Source organism: Muscardinus avellanarius, assembly GCF_963383645.1.
Source record: "Muscardinus avellanarius genome assembly, chromosome: 16".
NCBI classification, from domain to species: domain Eukaryota; kingdom Metazoa; phylum Chordata; class Mammalia; order Rodentia; family Gliridae; genus Muscardinus; species Muscardinus avellanarius.
In genome coordinates, this window is record NC_137802.1 from 39,600,669 (window position 1) to 39,624,096 (window position 23,428).

The 23,428-nt window shown below is 41.6% G+C and overlaps 1 pseudogene across 1 annotated transcript; it reads right to left on the reverse strand.

Annotated features, from left to right (window-relative positions):
• Positions 1-12,125: 12,125 nt before the first annotated feature.
• On the reverse strand, positions 12,126-14,015 carry LOC308275682 (small ribosomal subunit protein eS8-like; annotated as a pseudogene). Its single transcript has 2 exons — positions 13,962-14,015; positions 12,126-12,703 (listed from the first exon to the last, which is right to left on the reverse strand). The product of its transcript is annotated as a small ribosomal subunit protein eS8-like (transcript).
• Between the last annotated feature and the right edge of the window lie 9,413 nt (positions 14,016-23,428).

Consider the following 23,428-nt stretch of genomic DNA (forward strand, 5'->3'; position numbering starts at 1 on the left):
CATCTAGGTTACATTGCATTTAGATGACTTATATGGCTCCTCTAGACCAACACAATTTCTCAAAATTTAAATTGTTTGGAGTAGTTCTGATTGTGTATTTTGTAGAATATCCTTCCACTTGGGTTTTTCTGGTGTTTTTCAAATGATTATACAGGGTTTATGGAATGGGAGAAGACCACGGAAGTAAAGTTCTTTTCTCACTATGTTGTATCAAAGCTATCAACATATTAACACAGCTTACCACCTTTGGTGCTGGTCTTGATCTCTTAGCCAACGTGTTGTTTGCCAAGTCTCTCCACTGAGAAGTTATTTGCCTTGTTTTCTTTCATACCATACTCTTTGGAAGCCCTAAGTAGTACACTGAATTTTTTTTTAAATACAGAGAAATAATACATGCCCCTTCAAATTATATTAAGTCTAGGTGGAGATGAATCACACATATTCCACAGTCTGCTTGTGTGGTAAGAATGATTATTTAATGATGCATTATTATTAATGACACACTAAATATTTAAATCATATCCTATACTCACACTCAACTTTCAACACTGGCACACAAGAACATGTGCTGGTGGTACAGAATATAAAATTTATAGCAGGATTAATTTCATTGAGAGATATTTTGGTAGGACAGACAGATGTACCTTTGGCTACAGAGAATCTCTAAAGAAATAAAACTCCCAATGGTTTGGAGGTTTGGTACATCTTTTGTTGAGTACATCTCCTGCGCAAGATACTATTCTAGATGCCAGAGAAATGGCGGTAGAGTCACGAAGATCTCCATGTATCAAGTTTTTCATTTCAAAAGAGAACAAAGATGATGTACCCTAAGTGATATATATAATAGCAGAGACAGAAACCTTGGAGATAGTAAGATATGGCCAGCATGTGCTTTGAAGTCCAAGGAATAAGGGTTGTCATTCCAACTACAATAGGAAAAGTTGCTGAAAGGAAGATAGGATGTGCCCTGGGCCTTGCAAACTGGATATGACGTCACCAAAAATGATTAGTTCAAGCTAAGGGAAAATCAGGAGCAAAGATCTAAAGGAACGAAAATCACAGGGATGGAATGGGAATAACAAATCACCTGGAAAGGGTAGAGTCCAGAATCCACCTGTGCTTGGGAATGCAGTCATTCACAAATGTCAAGGGCAGAGCCTCTGTGAAGACCAGAAAAAGGAAAACTTGAATGCCTTGCCAATAAGTCTAGCCTTTATTCCATAGGTCATAGGAAGCAATTCAAAACACAGGAGTGGTTTGTGAGTACTGCACTTTAGGAGTCCGGAGAATGTTCTAACAGGGAGAGATCAGGAGCAAGAGCGTTTAGGAGACTATCCAACAGGGTAGATAGGTGTTGATAGAGACCAGAAGCAACACAAGAATTAAGTCTCCAATGAGCAATTTACTTAGTGGGCTTCTTCCTGAAATCATTATGTGTTATAGTAAAGTTTAGCCAATTCCAGGTTTTCTGTAATAAGATCCAACATCATCTATTATCTTTTTTGTTTTTTATCCTTCGTAGTAACTCTTCAAGTAGATATGATTCACCCATATTTTCCAGACTGAGGGAAAATAAAGCTCAGAAAAGCCGAGTATCTTGTTTAAGGCCACACAGCAAGCAAGTAATAGAGCCTGGATTTGAACCGTCATTCAGAGTGACTCAAGAGTCTGACCTCTCAGGACATCCTGCGTCAGAGCTAAGTTTATAGACTGGTCTCATGTGTCTCTGTGTGAACCATCTATTTGTGGATCACCCAGAGAAAATGTGTAATATCAGGCTGACTTCACCCTGCCACCCAGCACGTTCCTGGACTAACTCCCAGCTGGTGTCTACTCAGGGAACAAAAGCTCACTTCAATATTAGCCCAAGTCAAACTTAATTAGAAAGGCAAATCCACTCCCAGCCTTCTCCATCCCAAATTGGTGGTACATGCCAAGCAGTAACTTTCCTGTGTTTTCTGCTACTTCGGGTTCTCAGTTCCAGCTCTGATCACCCTAGGTAATGCTCTTTCCAAAAATGAACCCATTTTCCAGTTTTGCTCCCAGGTGACAATCCTCCACGGATTATCAGCTATTTGGTTGTATCTTTAACCTTGTACTGGAGATGCACATCGGGTAACTGTATGCATTGATTTGAAGAGATTTAGAGAATGCATAACCTGTGCCAAGTTACAGGGGATAAAGGTGACTAAGGCAATGTCCCTGGTCTCCAGGGGGTGCTACCAAGGGTACCTTGTGCCTTGTAATTAATTAACTGAGAAACTTAGCTATCCCTTGATTCTAAATCAGGTAGGCTTTCTCCTTCTACTTTATGTTATTTAGGTCTTGCTGATAAGCCTGGTATAGACTAAAGTTTCTTAGTCATGGCATAGGCTGGATAATTGATGCTTTGGGATGGATAATTCTTTAACGGGATGGGTCTATCCTGTGCAATGTAGAAAGTTTAGCAACATCCTTGGTTTCTACCCACTAGATGCATGTAGTAATTCCACCCCCATGACTGATAATAACTAAAAATGTATTCAGACATTCTCCTGGGGGGGTCCCTGAATGCTATCCATGGTCTAGAATATGTAATTCCTGTCCTCATTGGCTATACAACAAGGACAATCTCCCCATCAGTGTCATCTTGGCTGAAATTTATGCTGGCATAGTAAAGCACTGTGCTAAGTGGTTGTCAGGCATTCTCACAACTAGTCCTTTTGACAACACAGTCAGATAAGCCTGCTATGATAATCTCTTTGCGATGGAAGAAACTTTCTCTAAGTCATAAAGTTAGTTGGTACAGGTTAGAGCCAGATTGAGATGCTCTAACGTCATATAAAGCTTCCCTCCTTACTTCCCACCTGCCATCTAACATATTAAAAAAGAGCTATTTATTAAAAAGAAAAATTAATGAGGGCACGGCTTACAAAGGCCACTTTTCATAGCCACCATCCCCTTGAATCCTCATTAAAAACCAGTTTTATTCTCATTTAACGGGTTAGGAAACTGAGGTTCAGACAAATTAAGTGGCTTCCCCCCATGGTTCCAATGCTCATAAGTGGTGGAGTCTAGATTCAACTGAAGTCTGTCTGGCTCCAGAGAAAAGACAGATTCCTACTTCTCATAAGTCTCCCCGTCTACCACCCACACAGGGCCCGGCCTATAGTTTCTCCCTAAGTTAGCTGAAAAATGGATTTTTTGAGCAAAACACTCATGCCCTGCCTGGGGCATCTTCCATTTTCCCAGACCCTGCCCCAGCTTTCCACAACTCTCCCAGCCCATCCAAGGGGGTCAGTTCTCTGTTTCAACAGCCTCCTGGGCACTGCATGCCTGATTCCAACCCAAATAAGCCTGTGGGTGTTTGGTGAGTGTTTTTTCTCACTGGGAGGCCCCGCACATCAGAGTGTGGATTTTGGTTTCGAGTCTTTCCTACCTTTTGGCCAACTGTTCTCCCACCTACTGCACTAGGCAGTCCCACCCCCCCCTCACAGCCCGCCCCCCCTCCAGCTCTCGCCCTTTGCCAAACCCTGACTCTGGCTGAGAAACAGAAGGCTGCACGCTGCCCTCCTTGGATGTCGCCCTCTTTGGGTTCCATGAATAAGTTAGCAGGAATGCTTCGAGAAAGCAAAGCCATCATTTTTCCACCAAAGGGGAAAAAAATACACAACACTTGCATGGCTGTGCTGGAGCAAAAACACCCAGGCCTCCTGCATGGTTGGTCCTTGGGCTCCGAGTATGCACCAAATAGGACTCAGAGGTGAAATCATTCTTTCAAACTCCTCCATATTTGCCAATGGCATGCTGGGTGAGAACGTCAAAGTCAAACACAGGAGCAGAGCGGCACTGGACAGATCAGTGTTCCTCTCCACATCAGTGGGCACTGAACCTACAGAGAAATGAAGAAAGAAGCTAGCAAGTGGCCCAGACAAGAAAGCGACACTTTTCCCACCATGATAGACTTGCCATTTAATTACAGATGAAGAGTCCAGGAGGGGCCACATTTCCTTTCTGGGTCTGTGGGTGAAGAGGTCCAAGAAAGCAAAAAAAACTCACAAGAAGAGTGTGGGGAATCCTTGAGCAGCTAGAAGGAAAGAATAGGAGGGGTGTGTGTGTGTGTGTGTGTGTGTGTGTGTGTGTGTACGTGCTCATGTTAGTATTCATGGAGGAACAGGAACATTTGCAAACACTCATGCCTCCATCAAAAAAGAAGATGCACTATCACCAGACTTGTAGGCAAATTTGATTATTTAAAAGTGCTGAGACAAAGTACACATTGGCCTAAGCTTTAAAAATAAGTGGAATAGCATTTGCAAGAAGATGGAAGGAACTAGAGAACATTATGTTAAGTGAGATTAGTCAAGCACATAAAGAGAAGGGCATACGTTTTCTCTAATATGTCCAACCTAGGGAGTAGTGGTAATACCAGAGGGACTCCAGATGATGGAGGGGAAATCTCAGCAACGCTTGAATGGAAGGATAGGAGAGGAAGAAGGCTGAGGGTGTTCAATGGAGGAGCTACATACAAATATGTGTAATAGCATAAATACAACATGATTAACCTGGACACTCTCTACTGGGGGGGGAGGGCATGAAGCACAATGTAAATGTACACCACTCTCCATTTGTTCCACTTATAAAAAAAATAAAAAATAAATTAAAAAATTAAATGTAAAAATGAAATTAAAATTATAGGAAAGAAAAAATAAAAATAAGTGGATTAAAAACAATTTTAGGAGTAAAAAATTATAACGAAAGCCGAGCATGGTAGCATATAACTGTAATCCTAGTACTTGGAAAGCTGACATAGGAGAATCACAGGTTCCAGGCCAGCCTCCACAACAAAGCAAGACCCTCAGCAACTTAGCAAGACCTTCTTTCAAAATAAAAAAAATTTTTAAAGGTTGAGGGTGTAGCTTAAAGACAATGCTCCTGGATACCATCCCCACATCCCCAGTACCAAAAAATTTTTTTAAAAATTAAAGAGAAAAAACATTGGGCTTAAAATCAGTATCACAGATAGGATTGAAAAATTCACCACCTGCATATACACAGTGCCTACAACTGAAGAAAAGAGCTGATAAAAATTATCAAAATAAGGAGATTTAAAAGTCATATATTGCCGGGCGTGGTGGCGCACGCTTGTAATCCCTGCGCTTGGGAGGAGGAGACAGGAGGATCGCGCAGGTTCGAAGCCAGACGCGCTGGCTTAAGAGACCCTGTTTCCAAATAAAAATATTAAAAAAATAGGTGTCTGGGAGTGTAGCCCAGAGGTAGAAAGGTTTCTAGGAACCCCAGTACCACCAAAAAATAAATAAATAAATAAATAAAAGTCATATATTTAAGAAATGTTCTAATAGCATTTTTTCTCATTTTTTCAAAGCACTGAATTATGGCATTATAAACTCTTCAACAAATCTTATTTGATGAACTTAGGGCAAATTGGCTGAAATGAAGGGGCTGCTTTCTGCAAACGCTAAAGCCAAGGCTCAGAAGAAATTATTTGTCTATGATGGCACTCAGCGGTGATGAATTAAGGATTTTTTTTTTTTTTTTGGATGGTACTGGGGTTCCTGGAAGCCCTTCTACCTCCGGTCTACACTCCCAGACCTATTTTTACATTTTTATTTGGAAACAGGGTCTCCTAAGCCAGCGCGCCCGGCTGGCTTCGAACCTGCGCGATCCTCCTGTCTCCGCCTCCCAAGCGCGGGGATTACAAGCGTGCGCCACCACGCCCGGCTGAATTAAGGATTTGAACCTGGATCCTTTGTCTCAGGGTCCTTCCCACATGTGATATTTGTTAAAGAATCAGCCCTCTGTATCTGCAGGCTCTACATCCACAGATTCAACCAACTGCAGATTGAAAATATTTTTTTAAATATTTAAAATAATTCATAATATTTTAAAAATATTTTCAATACACAGCAGGAGCACTCTTTTCTCCTTATCATATACTAAACAATATGGCATGCCAGGTATTTATAGATTATTTGCATTTTATTAGGTATTACAAATAATCTAGGGATGATTTAAAGTGTATGACAGAATTGCATCATTTATATGCAATTCCTATGCCATTTTGTATAAACATCCAAAGATTTTGGTTTCAGCATGGGTCTGGAAACCAGTCCCCTGTAGATGCAGAGGGATGACTATGCCCGTCTGAACTGTGAGGACTCATCTGGGCAGTGCTGTTTCCAGTACTGCATATGAACCAGAGCTCTTCACTCAAATGAGAATGGGAAGCATTGCTTGGTTGGGGCTTGTTATCCTCATCTGACTCTTCAAACCATTGAATGCAAACGTACAACCACTCCATTTCCTTACTTTATTCATAAGAAACACAGGGAGTTGGCATCGCACTAGAGTGTCGCCCTGAGAACCACTGCTTTGCAGGGCTTGGGAGTATCATGCCCTTTGGATTCCATGGGCTGGAGCTCAACTTGCACAGACAATGACAGGAATGGTGCCCCGGCCGCCATGGCAACCCTGAGAGAGTCAGCAGAGCTTTCCCAGTCTGAATTCCCTCCTTGAGAGCTGGAATGTCTATGCCTCTCTCTTGGGTGTTAAATGAGATGATTAGTGTAAACTTCCTTGGGTGATGTTGGGTCTGGATAATGCCTGATGCAACACCTGGACTGTTGCCGCTTTAGGGCCACAGAGTTGACTTGAACCTAATTAAAATAATGCATTGGCACCCCTTAATCATAAGTTATCAATTAGTGCCATGTATTATCTCCTCTCATTTGGCAGCCCTTGAGGTATTAGGACAGACAGGTGGGGAAGAACCACACAGGTGGGATGCTACCGTGGATGGCTTTGGAAGCCAGGGCACAGAATGTGAGCACTGCCCTTGTGGACAAGAAGAAAAGGTGTGGCTGTTGACAGTGGTAGGAAATATTGAACACCTGGTCAGGGCACAGAGGATACATAAAACAGGTTCTTCACAGGATTTTTGTAAAGCTCGAGAGAGAAAGAGCTACAGTGAGAACTCTATACCCTTGGTCTTATGGAAATGAGCTCTTACACCAAGCGTGCCTCTCAGAGCTGGGATGAGTGTCCCAACATGTTCTTATTCCCAGGGCCATGCCTGACCTTGCCCAATACACAGCTGGCTGCCCCCTAGGCAGCTAAGAATCCAGCTACGAAAGAAGGTGATAGGAAGGGGTTCATGATTACAAAAGATCTTTACGATTGTCATTGTGGCTAGTAATTTGGGAGTTAGACCAGAGCTGCAGAAGTAAATGCTAAAGAGGAATAAAGGCAGACAAGATACCTTTTTGTGCTACAAGAGGAAGACAAGAGGGCTCTCCACGGAGTTTTCATCAAAGGCTTCCATTAGCCCACCTATTAGCTCGTCTGTGAAGAAGCTGTGGGCCCAGCTACAGTAAGGGACACTGTCGTAGAAGCTCACCAAGACGTGATCCAGCCTGCTGTGTCTCAAAGCATCCCCCACTTTTTTTTTACTAAGCCCACTAAAATAAGACAGAATACTAATTTTGACAGGTACCATTATTATAGCATCTTTTTTTTGGAACTGGAGATTAAACTCAGGAAAACTCTACCTCCAAGCTATACCCTCAGCCCTTTTTATTTTTTATTTTTTGTTTTGAATAGGGTCTGGATAATTTGCTGAGGGTCTCACTAAGTTGCTGAGGCTGGCCTTGAACCTGCAATCCTCCTGTTTCACCCCCCCTTAGCATCTTTATTTGAATATCACTTGGAGGTTTACAATGAGCTTCCACCTGATGACTAGAGAAAGGCTAGAAAGAAAGTATTCTGCCCACCGCCATGCACCAGAGACTGCAGTAGAGGATTTGCAGAGAGTTCTCATCCGACCCACCTGGGTGAAGGCACCATCGCAACTGCCTTTGAAGATGCAGAAACTGAGAAACAATTACCCTAATTCACATGCATTTTAGAGATGGATTCTGGATTTAAACTCAAGTCCTTTTTTACATCACCACACTGCCTTCCATCTATCCATCTATAATATTAAAATATAATTAACTCCTTTAGCAGCCCTAAGAAGCAGCATTTATGCTTCATATTTTATTGAAGAAAGCTAAGACCCAGTGAGGTCCCCCAGGATCCATGGCAGGTAGAAAACCTCAAACTTGAATCCAGGATTTCTGATTCCAGGTAACGTACTTTTTTTTTTACACTATAGCTGTTCCATAGTGTCACAAGTCACCTTGGCATACATAGCCAGAGAAGCACCCGATCTCACCCACACAAATGCCTGTGCATGCACACACAAAGCAAAGAGCATTCTACTAGAGACACATTTAATAAAAAGAGGCAACTCATTTTAAAAAGCTCGTTTAAAAAAGAGCTAAACTCCAGAATTCTTTGGAATCCTTTGAAATCATAGGTTAGGAGGGCTATTCCAAAAATGAAGTAAATCTAGTGGCAGGAAATATGAGGATCTTGTCCAATGCACTTATTTCATGCTCCTGAAGTGCAATGCTTTCCACTGAGGTCATCAGCTTGGGTGACTAGCTGAAGGCAGTAGGAGATAGGCATAGCCAGCCCCTTGGAGAGGGCCAGGACCTCAGGGATAAGGTCAGCACACAGGGAACTCTGATGCCACTCTTGGTGAGAGCCAAGCAGGGGAGGTGGGGATCAGTGGCCACCTCTACCCCAAAAGGTCTTTCTCTGCACTCTTACTCTCTCCAGGACAAAGAGTGGGCTGTCCAATCTGTGCTGTGATCTCTTGCTTGGGGAAGCTGTGGTCTCATATAAGTCCACAATGAGGACATCTGTAAGTGACTGAAAACATGTTAAAGCCTGTATAGGTATCTATGTTTGAAAAGAAAATAGATAAAACTATTGTTATTGTAAAAAGCATAGGTTTTTGTTCTCAGGGAAATCTGAGTTCAAATCCCATCTCCTTCTCCTCCTGATATTATTTGCTTATGCCCACTTGAGCAAAAAAATTCACCTTTCTTAACTTCTACCTATACTTTTCTATAAAACGGAAATGCTATATCAGAACCTATTTTTTAGAATAATATATAAAGGGCCAGGCAAGTCGTAGGCCTTAGAACATTCTTTTTTTGTGTGATTTGCTCTTGACAATCTGTAGAGTGGATAGTCCCATCTTTGTTTTGTAGATGAGAACACTGAGGCCCTAAAATTGATGGCTATGTAAGCAGATAACAAAAGTGACATGCTCAGAAAGTCTGGACCAGGATTACAAGTAGTTCTGCTGGTCCTCAGTACAAAAATACTGTTGGCTTTCAAGCAGTAACTCCAGGAAGCATCAGCCAAGGATGCGTATGTATTCATACTTGTAGGAGATGATGCTGGTAGCCAAGCTATTAAGGGTAAAAAGACGAGGTGGCTTGAAACATACACTGAGAGTAGCCCATATACCCAGTCTACATTCCTCGGTCGATTTTCCCAGCCTATATTACCCAGCCTATATTGGTCAGACATTGGCTTATAAAGAAGAATTATTATTAATATTATTCATCAGAATTATTTAAGACCAAAGGATGGTGTGAAAAAGACATAGGCCAGGTGATTGGTAATGTCAAAGCAGGAGGTAGAGGAAGGCTAGCAGTCACTGAGTATTTATTCCCTCAAATATTATACTAGGCACTGTAGATGTCACATTTAATTCTATAAATGTTATGAATCTACTAATACCATTATTTATATTCATCTAACACTTATAGAAACAGAGCCTTGATATTTTTGCAGGACACCAGATTACCGGACTTTCTTCATAGCTTCCTGTTGCCACATGACTAGGTTTTAGCACAAGAACCATAAAGGTACAAGCAGCTTCTACTTCCCCTTCTTAAGGGGAAGTTTCCTGCCTTTCACTTTTTCTCCTTCCTCCATCCCATGAACCAGACCATGGCTCTGATGTTGAGAAATCAGCTTTGAGCAAGAAGATAAGGCTTTTTCCTTGGGAAAATGGTCTCACTCAGAAGCGATTTTGTTCCCCTTGGGGACACTGGCAGTGTCCATAGATATTTTTTTGTGGTCAAAACCAGGGTGACAGTGCTACTGGCTAGAAAGTGGGGATTAGGAATACTGCTAAATATCTTATAATACCCAGGATACCTAACCTCATCCCCTCACTGTTCCAACAAATACATTGCCCATCCCCAGATGTCAACAGTGCTGAAGTTGAGAAACTTGGTCTAAAGAATAGCTGAGCAATAAGATGTGAGAATTAGTGGCTCCAATATGGTCTAGAATATTATGGGAGAGTGAAAGTTCTATCTTGTTCAAGCCACTGTTGTGTGGGCCTTCTTTATCATAGCAGCATAGCTAGTTGATACAAGAAAAATACCACTATTATTCCAGGCTTAGAGAGAAATTAATTTTACAAGGTCTCAAAGTAAATAAATGGCACAGTAAGGATTAACACACAAATCTGCTTGAATTCAAAACCCATATCCTTGACTTGTATAACATTGCCCCTATTCAGTTGCCACTGGGAGACAATAAATGACCAGAAAAGAAATAGAAGGAAAAACTGGAGAAAATACTGGCCTAAAGAGGAAGCCTCAGAAATTAATGTTAGCACATATGCCAGACATTTTGTCAGGAGCTACAATATAGGATATATTTGGAATCTGGTGTATACCACTATCTGAGCCTCTATCCTGCCTCCTCTACGATGGAAAATATTGCTATAAATCGTTTTGTGTGTATAAATAAGATCTTCTGTTCAGAGATGCTCCCTTTAGTTATTTTCTCTGACAGTTTTGTTTTCTTCTTCATATTGGGGGCTCTTAATGTGAAGGGTTAATATACAGTCTCCAGCCTGACAGCAGTGTGCATCATCACCTTAGAATGATGGCTTTGACCCACAGCTTCCTCTTCCCTCCTCTAACGCACATGTGATCGCAGGAAGTAGGGTGACTAATGCTGCATGGGGTCAGGTCCTCCCACTCGGTGGCTCTGACCCCTAAGTTCTCAAAGTAACATAAAACTTGAAGAATCGGTGAACTCTTCGTTGGCCTCATGATTTCAATCTGCATCACATATTACAGTGTGGGGTCTAGGAATTATTTTACATGAGTCAGCTCTGACAAACGTTGAGGTAGATTCAGATCCAAACCACACAATATCTATTAGTTGTTTCCTTACACAGTGCCACTCCTATCCTTGACAACCCACTTCCCTGAATAGTCATATGCATAGCACAGAAAGGAGTTGCTCTGTTTGTGGGTGTCTCCTTCCAATTAGGTGAAGGATTCAGGGCCCTGATCTTCTTCACTGGGGTTCTTGGTATCTTGAGATATGTGACCCCTTCTATTATCAGTGGGAAAGTTCTCAGATGGGCATCTTGTTCATCATCTCAGCTCCAAAATAACATGTAGATCTGCATGGGCTCTTCCCAAGTCCCAAATACTAACATGACATATATCCTAAGAATCCAGATCAAAATAGTTCACTCAACCACAAAAGGAATTAATTAAGTACTCTGAAACAGAGAGGAAAGAGGGACACTACAGAGTGGCAATTGAAACAGGACAGAGCCATGTGTTAAGGGAAGAGAAGAAAAAAAGAAAAAATTAATAGAGGCAAGGTGTGGGGAGCCCCAGCAGCATGTGCAGGGTGCTCTACACGGGTGTGCTCGAAGAAGGAAAGGGAAGGGAAAGGAAGGGAAGAGAAGGGAAGGGAAGGGAAGGGAAAGGGAAGGCAAGGGAAGGCAAGACAAGACAAGCACAGGGAGATCTCTTGTGTCATGCAGAACCTCCATCCTGACTTGCGGAGTAAAGACACAGCCACAAAAGTTGGCAGTGCTAAAACCATGAATGATGGCTGGGCATAGTGGTGCGTACTTTTAATCTCAGTATTTGGGAGGCTGAGACAGGATGATCCAGGTTTATGGCCAGCCTCAGCTACTTAGTGAGGCCCTCCACAGCTCAGTGAGATCCTGTTTCAAAATAAAGAATTAAAAATTGGGCTGGGGGTGTAGCTTAGAGATAGAATGCCCCTGTGTTCAATCCTCAGTACTGAAAAAAAAAAGCATGAATGATGGACACTTTTATGACTGAATCAAAGTTTTCACCTCATCTCAATTTATCTTCATAACAACTCTTGTGTGGCATTTTTTGAGCAATAAACACCTTTATTACAAGAGCTGAGACAGAAGGGGGGACTTATTTGCCATTCTAGCCCTTGATTTTCCTCAGACAGAACTCCAGCTCCTTGCCCTTTAGGACATGGCCATCTTCTCGACCACACTATCCTGGTCCTGACGCAGCAATGGCATGGACCTTGCCCTGCTGGAACTGCTCCTCCAGGAGACTGCTGATTTGAACATTTATTTTTTCATTTCATCATAATTTTTTTAAATTTTCTTGATTGTTTTTTATGTAAAATCTCTTCCTCCTCAGGAGTCAGCTTAGGCCTCTTCTTGTGTCCCAGGGGCAGTTACTATAGTGGGACGCATACTACTGTCAATGCCAGGCACTATCAATGAGCACCATACAGTTCTTCGCCAGCCTCTTGGTGAGGACCAGCTTGTTATTGGATGCGTTGTAGACAACATCGATGATTCTTGTTTTGTAAGTACAACACTCAGAGCCCCAGGAGAAGTTGCTCACATCCAGTCTTCATGTGGCCCAGTACTTCTTGTGTCCTCCTCGAACTCAGACTGTGTGTATGTGGTGGGGCCAGTCTTAGTATTGGCAGCAGAACATCCCAGCTCATACTTCTGCTTCTTGTGGTAGGGCTTTCTCTTGCCCCCAGTCTCTCTCTTCTCTCTTCTCTCTTCTCTCTTCTCTCTTCTCTCTTCTCTCTTCTCTCTTCTCTCTTCTCTCTTCTCTCTTCTCTCTTCTCTCTCTCTCTCTCTCTCTCTCTCTCTCTCTCTCTCTCTCTCTTTATATATATATATATTTTTTTTAAAAAAAAACTGGTGCATTATAGTCATACAGAGGAAGTACAAGCATACATCATCCAATTAGCCCTTATCCAATTCCCATCCAATTCCCTCCCCCCTCGATCCCATGCTTGATTGGTGATTAACTTTGATACATTTGTTTATGTACTTCATGAGTTTTAAAGAGATTCCATCTTCCCCCATTCACTCCCCTCTGATTGGTCACCTTAATTGCTCCTCTATAGGGCCCTTTCTTCAACTAGATCTCCTATTACCTATTTCTTTCTAGTTTTGGCATATTAGGGAAAGCATCTGGTTTTTTATTTTCTATGATACTTCTCTGTGTATGCCGTATTGCAAGTTCCAATCCTACTCTTGAAGGCCCTGGCACTGCCCTGGCAACCTGGCAGACTCTGATCCCAGCCTCGCTGACTCCAGCACCAACCTTGCCTCATGGCAGACTCGATCCCAGCCTCACTGGCCCCAGCACCAGACTCACCCCTTGGTAGACTCCGATCCTGGCCTCAGAGGCCCCAGCACCAGCCTTGCCTCACGGCAGGCTCTGATCCTGGCCTCGCTGGCCCCGGCACCAGGCTCACCCATCAGCAGGTTCCAATCCCGGCCTTGGAGGTCCCAGCACCGGCCTTGATCAGCAGGCTCTGATCCCGGCCTCACTGGTCCTGGCATAGGCCTCGCCCCTCAGCGGGCTCCAATCCTGGTCTTGGACAGAGACCCCAGCACCGGCCCCAGCCTCCCTGGCCCCTGCACTGTCCTATCCACCCATCAGGCTCCTATCCTGGCCTCAGAGTTCCTGGCACCACCCTTGCTGTGATCATTGCCCCCAGTCTTGTGGTGCTTGTACCAGTTGTTCCGAGAGATGCCCATAGCTCAGCGCCAGCTAGAAAGAGCTGACATGTTTTATAATTGTTTAATAGTGTTAATAAAGAGATAAATACTGTCTACGTGAGAGTTAAGTGGTAGGCTCATCTGGCCCTACCCAGGTTTTGCTGCCCTGCTGTGGCAGTTCCTGGGAGTGGGGGAGTGTCCTGCATCTTGCACTGAGATTGCTTTTCTCTGCCATTCTCAAGTTGAGTCTTAGCTACACTGCTCTCAGGTCACTACCCACCTGCGATGCTCCAAGCTGCTCCCTCATGATGTGAAAGTCTTTTAACTGCTTCATGGCCTCAATGGGGAGATGGCAGAGGTTACAGGGCACCGCCCTTCTTACTTCTGTGCCTTTTATTTCAGTTTCCACCCGCACACAGGGCTGTGCCTGGTCTATTAGGCTTTACCAAAGGTTTTGGGAAATTATACCACATCTTACACTACAGTTAGCAATTAGATGGGGAACCAAAAATGCAATTAAAATAGACACAAAAAGTAAAAAGATATTCCATTTTTATTGATTAGAAGAATTAAGATTGTTGAAGTATTCATGCTACCAAAAGCAGTATACAAAATAGAGGTCTTTTTCCTTCCTGGGGCTCCACTGCCATGAAAAATTAGGTAAAAATTCATTTGTTCTCCTTCCATTAAACAAAATAGAATGGGGGTAAAATCATCAGCAATAGGATGTTTCAACACATATCTGAATGCTCAAAGTAGATGGAGGAAGGTGTGGCTGGTGTAACAGCTTTGAGGAGAAAACCTGATATGCAAAATTCCAGATAGGCCCTTGACTCAGATGCCTGCTGTAACCAGGGTTGTCAACAAAGGAAAGACACAATTGTGAAAACCCATCCAGGAAAGTTAACTGCCCTCTGACCTTCTCAATGCCTATGTCTGTAAAGAAAATAGTTGTGTTTTTTTTTTGTGTGTGTGTGTCTGCTGAGCAGAAAAGGAAGTTGTTTTGCCCCCAATTTTTGAGTAGGATATAAAATTTTTGTCATTCACCAAGGTTTGTAGCCTTTGTGTTCTGATATATCTGGGGCCCTCTACAGCAGAGCAAGGGCCCCTGTCTACTCTGCTGTAGAGCCTAAGAATGAACAAGCACCTCTCCTAGATACTGCCAAGTGTCTACCCACCTGGTGCTCACACACAAGAAGAGTTCGAGATCAATGCGCACTTGAAGAAAACATGAAAACATCACTGGAGCTGATCCTGGAAGGAAAGTGATAATTCAGGAAACTGAAGAGAAGAAGAAAACTAAATTGAATTATAATTCTTAACGATACCCTGAAAAGATTTAATATTTAAATTAAAAGAGAAAGGAACAATAAAAAGATGAGTTTTTAATGAAAATAGGATTAAAAATAAATGGACTGAATGAGAAATATAAAATATTAAGAAACCTCACAGGACATGGTACCAAAATGGTGATGCAGAATCTGAAAGATTATAAATCTGCCTCTTGAGTAATGAGATTTGGGGGGCTTCTTTTTTGGGGGGGTATGTCATGAAAATTGAACCCAGGGGCATTCTGCCTCTGAGTTATAACACCAGCCCTATTTTATGTTCTATTTTGAAACAGTTGCTGAGAGCCTTGCTAAGTTGCTGGTCTCAAACATACAATCCTTGCCTGGGATTACAGATATGCACCACCAGGCCTGGCCATCAACAGAATTTTGAGAAAGAGAGGAGAGAGAGAGAGAGAGAGAGAGAGAGAGAGAGAGAGAGAGAGAGAGAAGACTATGAGAATAAAAGAAAAAAATTACCAATTAAATAATAGAGCCAAATGTACAAAAGATAAAAAATGTAAAATTTCAAATAATGATCATAGGATTACCTAACACCACAAGTTTAGAAAAGAAAGAAAGAAATACTTTGTCATCAATATGAACTATCAAAACACTTAGATACAAAAAATGGTTTCAAGTACCCAGAAAAAGAAAAAGAAAAAAAGACAAAACACAGAGTCGGGTGTGGTGGCACATGCTTGTAATCCCAGTAGTTGGGAGGCTGATACAGGAGGGTCTCGGTTCACGGACAGCCTCAGCTACTCAGTGAGGTCCTTTGAAACTCCGTGAGACCCTTAGAGACAGGGAAGTAGCTATGGTAAGAGGTGTGTGTGTGTGTGTGTGTGTGTGTGTGTGTGTGTGTGTTATACTGGGGATTGAACCCAGGGGCATTCTGCCTCTCTGAGCTATCCCCCCAGCCCTATAGCCCTATATTTTTTTTTATTTTGAAATATGGCCTCACTAAATTGCAGAGGGTCTCACTGAGTAGCTGAGGCTGGCTGTGAACCTGCAATCCTCCTGTCTCAACCTCCCAAGTACTGGGATTGCAAGCTGTGCCACCACACCTGGCAATACAAGATTTTTTTTAAAGATGAGGATAGAAATTGTTGTCTCTGGTGGGGGGAACCTCTAGATGAGGAGAATTAAGACAGCCATGACTGTAGTTTTCCATAGAAGATCTTCTATGTCTTAGTAATAGGAAAATCTGAGCATCAGAAGCAAGAAGAATAGCTTAATTCATGGCCATCATGACACCCCAGAAATGTGTGTGACAAATGAGGTAGAATGTTGCACAGATAGAAAGCAAACACTAGATGGATTGACCAGTGGGCACAGAAATTTCAACAGGAAGAAGCAGGAGACTTTGATTTGCAATTGTTTCAAATCAGTATGAAGCAGTCAGGTATAGAAATAAAAGGCATCTTCCAGAATACCTCCATGATCTCCCTCTTACTGGCTCTGTGACTTTGGACAAGCTACTTAGCCTATTCTCTTGAGCATCACTTTCTTTTTCTAAATAGTGATATTAATGTGAATGCCATTGGGTTGTTCTGAGGATAAAAGGAAGGAAGGAACATAGAGACCCTAGCATAACTAGATCACATGAAACCCGGGCCCAGCAGAGAGCTCAGAAGGCCAGTGAAGAGCCCAGGAGGGCACAGATGGTTCCACAGAGTGACGGGAGAAAAAGGCTCTTCAGAATCAGACCAGAGCTGTACTCTCACCTCACTCTTTCCAGCTCTGTGACCTTGAACAAGCTACTTAACTTACTCTCTTTGAGCATCCCTTTTCTGTCTCCAACTAGTGATGCTAACAAACTTTGTCAGGTTGTTCTGAGGATAAAAAGAAGGAAAGAACATACAGAACCTAGCATAACAATTGATCGCAGATGGTATTTAATGGAAACTCACACTTTTTCTTCTCCCCCTATTTTTGTTAAGCCATAAACTAATGAAAATGTGTCCTGCAAAGCAAACAGACCTGAAGTCAAGGTGAATACAAAAGATGGTAGGCCCAGATCATGTCAAGCAAGTTGAAAGAGGCTGTTCGAAGTCAGTGAAAAATAGTCTGAAGTCAAAAATGAGGACAGAGAACAGACTCCAGCGCCAGCAGGGTGGGGCAAGTGCTGAAAATAAGCAAATCATGTCCTGAAGCTGCACACCTGGTACCAATACCAGGAATGCTGGATCTCTGAGCAAAACTGGCACTCCTTCCATACCCCGTAGTAGACTATCCCAAACCTACGTTAGATGAGTCTAACGTATAGCATGGAAATGATTGAAAAGAGGAAGAAAAGAAGAGCTGAGGGCCTCAGAGTCTTCCAATTGTGATGTTCTCATCTGGATAGCAATCTGGATAAAGGACTTTCCCAGCAAGAATCGTCAGAAGGCCAAGTCAACCTGCACGTGATGTGGTGCCCAGAAACATCAGCATTGGGCATTCAGTATATACACAGTGAAGGGTCCAGGCTTCGGCACACCCCAGTGCATGGGTGGACATGTGCATCGAAATTATCAGACACATTTTAGGGAAAGCAGAGCTATACCACATGTTCATATCCAACTTGTAATGTGAGGAGTGTATTACCTTGCCCTGTGATCATTATTAATCATCATTATCCCACTGCTGATAACAACTCTGGAAAGCTACAAAAGGGAATTGTGTCCTTGAGGGGAGAGAATCAGTTTTTTGTCAAGGGCAGCAATCTTTAAAAGCACTGAAGCTACAGGGTCAATTTGAATGCTAAAAATGAAAGTTACAAGCAGCACTGTGGAAAAGTTTAGGAGCGTACATGTTAACCAAAAACAAGAAAGAGTGGAAGGCTTGCTGGGTTTTCAGAAATCTAGAAGATGGCAGAAGGAGACCAGCACTTGGGGAAACTGGAGGGAAGAGAGGATTCAGGGGAAGCAGCAGCATACTTCAGAACATAGTGAGGAATCTTGATTTCACGAGTTGAAGAGTCTGCTGTGGTCTGGGGTTATTACTGGTGATATGGGTCCAATCTAGGCTCTAGTAATCTTCCTAAAAGTTTGCCCTAAGCTCAAGCTTCACATTCTTAGGGAAATTATTCTTGATCCCACAGTCAGACTAGCTCTCCATCCCAGGAGAACAAAAGAGCCTCAAGAGGGATCTCTGAATCAATAAGGCAAAAAATTCCATTTTTTCCTAGGGGACATGAATCAGAATCACCCACGAAGGGCTCCAGACTTCCCTAGTAAAACAGCTGTCTCTGGAGATTCAGAACATTCCCCCTTTAACGAGAGACCAAGAGATAGCCACATGAGTTTTCCACAAAAGATAGAAGAGACAGGAGGCCTGTAATTACTATTCTCAGAAGGTGGAATATTTTGATTGTTAAATTATGCAGTCTGGGATATTTTTAAATTTCTCAGTTAGAATGCTTTCTTGGTTAACTGTACCATTCTGGAAAGACATAGAGGCGAGGTCACATATTGGAAAGACAGACGAGTCTTTTTTTCTGAAATTCATCAGGCGTCATGAATATCCTGTTGCTAAGTAGACATTGGTCCCCTTCATAATTAAGAAAGGGATATTATGCAGAGTTGATGATCCAGGAACGTGGCTGGGGCTGGAGCAGGATTTGTCTGCATGATTCAGTACACTAAACACGTCTCAGCTAGACCCGTCCAAAGGAAGAAAAGAAATACATACACATACACACACACCCATGCATACCCCTCTCAGAAGGCCACCCACAGGCAGAGACAAATTTCCATGACCCAAACTAACTGCTTTGGAATTCAATTAAAATGCTCTCTCTCTTTTTTTTTTTTTCTAAAAATTCAGGATGTGTGAATTGGATGTTACTCTGTTACTCTGTTTCCCAGAGTTGTTGAGAGAGGAGGATATCCTAAGGGCCAAGGGTATTCAGTTTAAGTCTAAAAAAGGTCCAAGGTAGACATTAAAATAAAAGCCTTGCTCTGAGGAAGCAGTTGCTTTTAAAGTAGGCTGTGATGCTCCCTAGATCATTAGAAAATTCCAAGGTCTTTTGAGGAGCTGGGGAATTGAATTGAATAAAGGATGCCAAAATGATAGAAAAAAATATAGGAAGAACTGAAGTGTATTGAGAGTTTCACCAAAAAAATGGACAATAATTACTAAATTAGCAGTTAAAAGACTTGTAAGAGTTAGATGCTAAGTTATACAGCTGAAGTTCAGGTCATGGTAGAACATCCTAGACTCCACAGATCAGGATGAAGAGATACCTTTGGCACTGGGCAAAGGTCAAGGGTCAAATTATAGAACAGCTAGAAATATGTTCTTTGGAGTGCACAAGAATATGATACCAACAATGAGATCAGTTCAAATCTCAAAGGATAGTCATGTATTAAGTTTATTTGTAAGATATATTGAAGTCCTTATTTACCAGAAACATTTTATACCTCTTGGTCCATTATAACATTCAGTTCAGGATTGTTTTTGAATATTTCATTTTATCCAAGTGTTATCATTAATATCTGCATTAGAATAAGTGGGGATATATTGGAGGAACTACACTTTAAACCTTTAAGCTTACTGTTTCTAAGGAATACATTTTTAATATAGAAAATGCATGAGCTAGACTTCCGGGAAGATGGTGACTGAGAAAAACCGGGCTTAAGAGCCCCGCTAACAACCAATCTCCTTTACCACAATAATGGTAATTATTGTGCCTCTCGTAGCCAGAAAAAACCATCACCAGAGAAACAAAAAAATCACCAGGCTCCTGAGAAAGCGGACTGAGAACAGAGCTCAGAGCCACTGAGGAGATACACCGGCCTCACGCCCGAGGACGTGGCAGCAGCACCATACTGCCAGTGGCAGTGGCGAATTCACCGGATGGCTACAGCAAGCCGAGGTGAGCCACTGCGGAACAGCCAGGTGGGATCTTTCGGCGCAGGGAGCATCTAAAGCTCCCAGTGGCTGAGCTCAGCACACGCTGCAGGGACTCAGAGTGGAACTCAAAACCAGAGAAGAAAAAATATGCCAGCCTCACGGCCAAAGGCGTAACAGTGGCGCCATATTGCCACCGGCGGCGGCAGCAGCAGTGAATTCACCGAGTCCAGTACAGCTACATCTGTGTACTCAAGAACAGTGAGTCAAATTGCGGACCACAGAGGAGAAATCCCAGTACTGTACTCCCTGGGACTTGACCCAGTGGGGGAGTGGCGGTAGCAGAGATATCACACCATAGGAGAATGTGCAACTTGGCACCCCCCATAGTCTAAAGCAGCCTCTATCAACTCCCTGGGTCAGAGACTCTGTGATACAACCCAGTAAAGGAGTAGTGGGGTCAGAGATACTACAGACTCGAGATCCAGAGCACCTTAAGCGAAGTCATAGTGACCCAAGGGAAGAACCCAGAGAAGGCACAAACTTCCGAAATCATGGGAAAGAGGAATAACAATGGAGCAATGAATGCCCACAACCCCACAACATCAGAACCCGATAAAACAGAAAATCAGAGATTTCTAGAAGATCAAATCAGGAAAATAACTATAGAAATAATAGAGGTGCTTCGAAAAGAATTCAGAGAGAGCCAAAAAGAGATAAAGGATGCAATTAATGAAGTAAAGGCCTCAATTCAAAGCATGAACAACCGATTAGACCACATGGAGAACAGAATCTCGCTCTTAGAAGATGATCATTCCAAAAATGAACGCATAGTTTCTAATCTAGAAAAAAATATCCGACAGCAGGAATCTGACATTGAAGAAATATGGGCCCATTTTAAGAGAGCTAACCTAAGAATAATTGGAATAGAGGAGGGAAAAGAAAGTGAAACCAAAGGGATCAACAATCTCTTCAAGGAAGTAATAGCAGAAAATTTTCCAAACATAGAGCAAGAGGTCAATACACAGGTCCAGGAAACTTATAGAACTCCCTTTAGACAGGATTGGACAAGAGGATCCCCACGCCACATAATTGTCAAAATGACCAATGTGGAAGCCAAGCAGAGAACCTTAAAGGCAACAAAAACAAAGGACCAAGTGACATTCAGAGGCAAACCAATTAGAATCACTCCAGACTTCCCAAACCAAGTCACGAAAGCCAGAAGGGCTTGGAGTAACATATTCCAAACTCTGAAAGAAAACAACTTCCAGCCAAAAATTTCCTACCCAGCAAAACTTTCTATCAAATTAGATGGAGAAATAAGAAGCTTCCATGACAAACAGAAACTGAAGGAATTTATGTCTTCAAAACCAGCGCTAGAGAAAATACTCAAAGAGATTAACTACAAAGAAGAAATAGGTAACACACACCAAAACCAGAGAAACAAGATTTTCCATCCAACAGACAACTAAGATTGGTTATCTGTGGAGATTCATTATTTATGTTAGTCTTTTACCTATCTGTAAATTGTATTGTTTGCCTTTATTGTTGTTAATTTTTAGGATTTCTAGTTGGAATATTAATATACCTTCAGATATAGCATTTGGAAATATTTTATCCCATTCTATTAGTAACTTTTAACTCTATTTACATTGTCTTTGGATATGCAATTTTTTTTATTTTTTAGGGAGTTTGTATACTCTTCTGTTGCCTGTGCCATTGAAATCATATCCAAGAAATCACTGCCAATTTCAATGTTGTGAGGTTTTATGACCCAGATTTTCTTCTAAAAGTTTATAGTCTTAAGATTTATATTTAGGTCTTTTATCTATTTTGAGTTAATATTTGTATATGGGATTAGGTAAGGGTCCAATTTTATTCTTTTCCATGTAATTATTATTTTTCAACAATATTTAGTTAAAAGATTATTATTTCCACCACCAAATGTTCGTGGATACCTTGTCAAAAATAACTTGACAATATAGGGAAGAATTTAGCTCAAGGCTTTTATTTAACTCCAATGGTTTATATATCTGCCTTTAGAACAGTACTACACTGTTTCAATTATTGTAGCTTTATATGGTTTGAAATCAGAAAATATATATCTTCTAGCTTTGTTCTTTTTCAAGATCGTTTTGGGTACCTAGAGTCCATATTCCATATCAGGATAGATATTTTTTCTGAAAAATAAATATATAAATATATGATAGTTTCACCTAAAATAAATTGAAAAAAAAATTCTCTGGTAAGAAAGAAAGCAAAAAGAAACATTGAACTGTTATCTTTAAGTCATCAAAAGCTTGGTATCAGACAAATGAAACTGTTATGTGAGATTATCATTTTTAATTTTGGATAAATTGCTATAATACTAGATGTCAACCACTAAGCCAAGCATGGGAAGGAGGGATGGGGAGGGAATGGGGTGGGGATTGGGTGGGGGCTGACTGGGTGATGTGAGCATGTATGTCTACAAAAGTTTGTATCCCACTATAATGTATGAATACAGTGCACCAATAAAAAATAAATAAATAAAAATAAGTAAAAAAAAGTGAAAAAAAAAAGAAAATGCATGAGAACCAAACATGGTTCTCCATTTAACCTAATGAAAGACAATCAGTAATAGTCTCTCTTCTCTTTCTCTCTCTCTCTCTCTTCTCTCTCTCTCTCTCTCTCTCTCTCTCTCTCTCTCTCTCTCTCTCTCTTTCTCCCTCATTCCCCAAAAACCAATCCTGATGAAAGTAAATTATTTTGAAATCAAAGGAAAATACAAGTAAAGGAAGAAGGATGTGAAGCAAGGGAGTGAATACAGCAAATAAACCATCCAAGTCACACCAGCTACTTTGAAAATAACTGAAGCTTAATCATGCTGGGGACACTTGGGAGACAATGTCAAATGCCTCCCTCCTGGTTATCTTACTCACAGTGGGATTTAGCAGTTGGTCCATAGCACTGATAATGTGTTGGACATTCTTCAGATTCATTAGCTAGATCAGCTTTGGTGAGACAAAATCCATTCTTTTGTGCCCATGGCTATCCTCCATTCCTATCTTCATGGCTATTTTGATCATGGGTATATTACACAAACCCTTGAGTGTCTGAAGCAGGAGACTCATTGACCACTTCTGAATATCTTATCTACACAACTTCTTGTTATGCAGTTGATACTCTGATTGGCATTAGCATAAAACATGAAGTTCTGCATCTCTGTGTCAAGTTTATAAGTTTTCATATACTTCCCATACTTTTTTTCTGGATCAGTATCTCTGAACTTTTAATATTTCCTATTCCTAATAATCTGACTGTTGAGTGACCAGTTCTAGAATATTATTCTGAATATCTGCTTCCTAGGATCACTTCTGGCACTACCTATCTTTATTTATTTTCCTCTAGACTGAGCTTTTAAGAAAAGAATTCTAATGAAAGGAGTTTATTTGGGAGGTAAAGGAAAAATTAGGAGGTCAAAGGAGAGGATGACAAAGGAAAACATTCAATAAAGGATATTCTATCAACCGGTGTAAACTTAATCTCAGTGGTAAAATTTGAGGGAGCCATTGGAAGACATACTCAGAATTATCTCCCTATG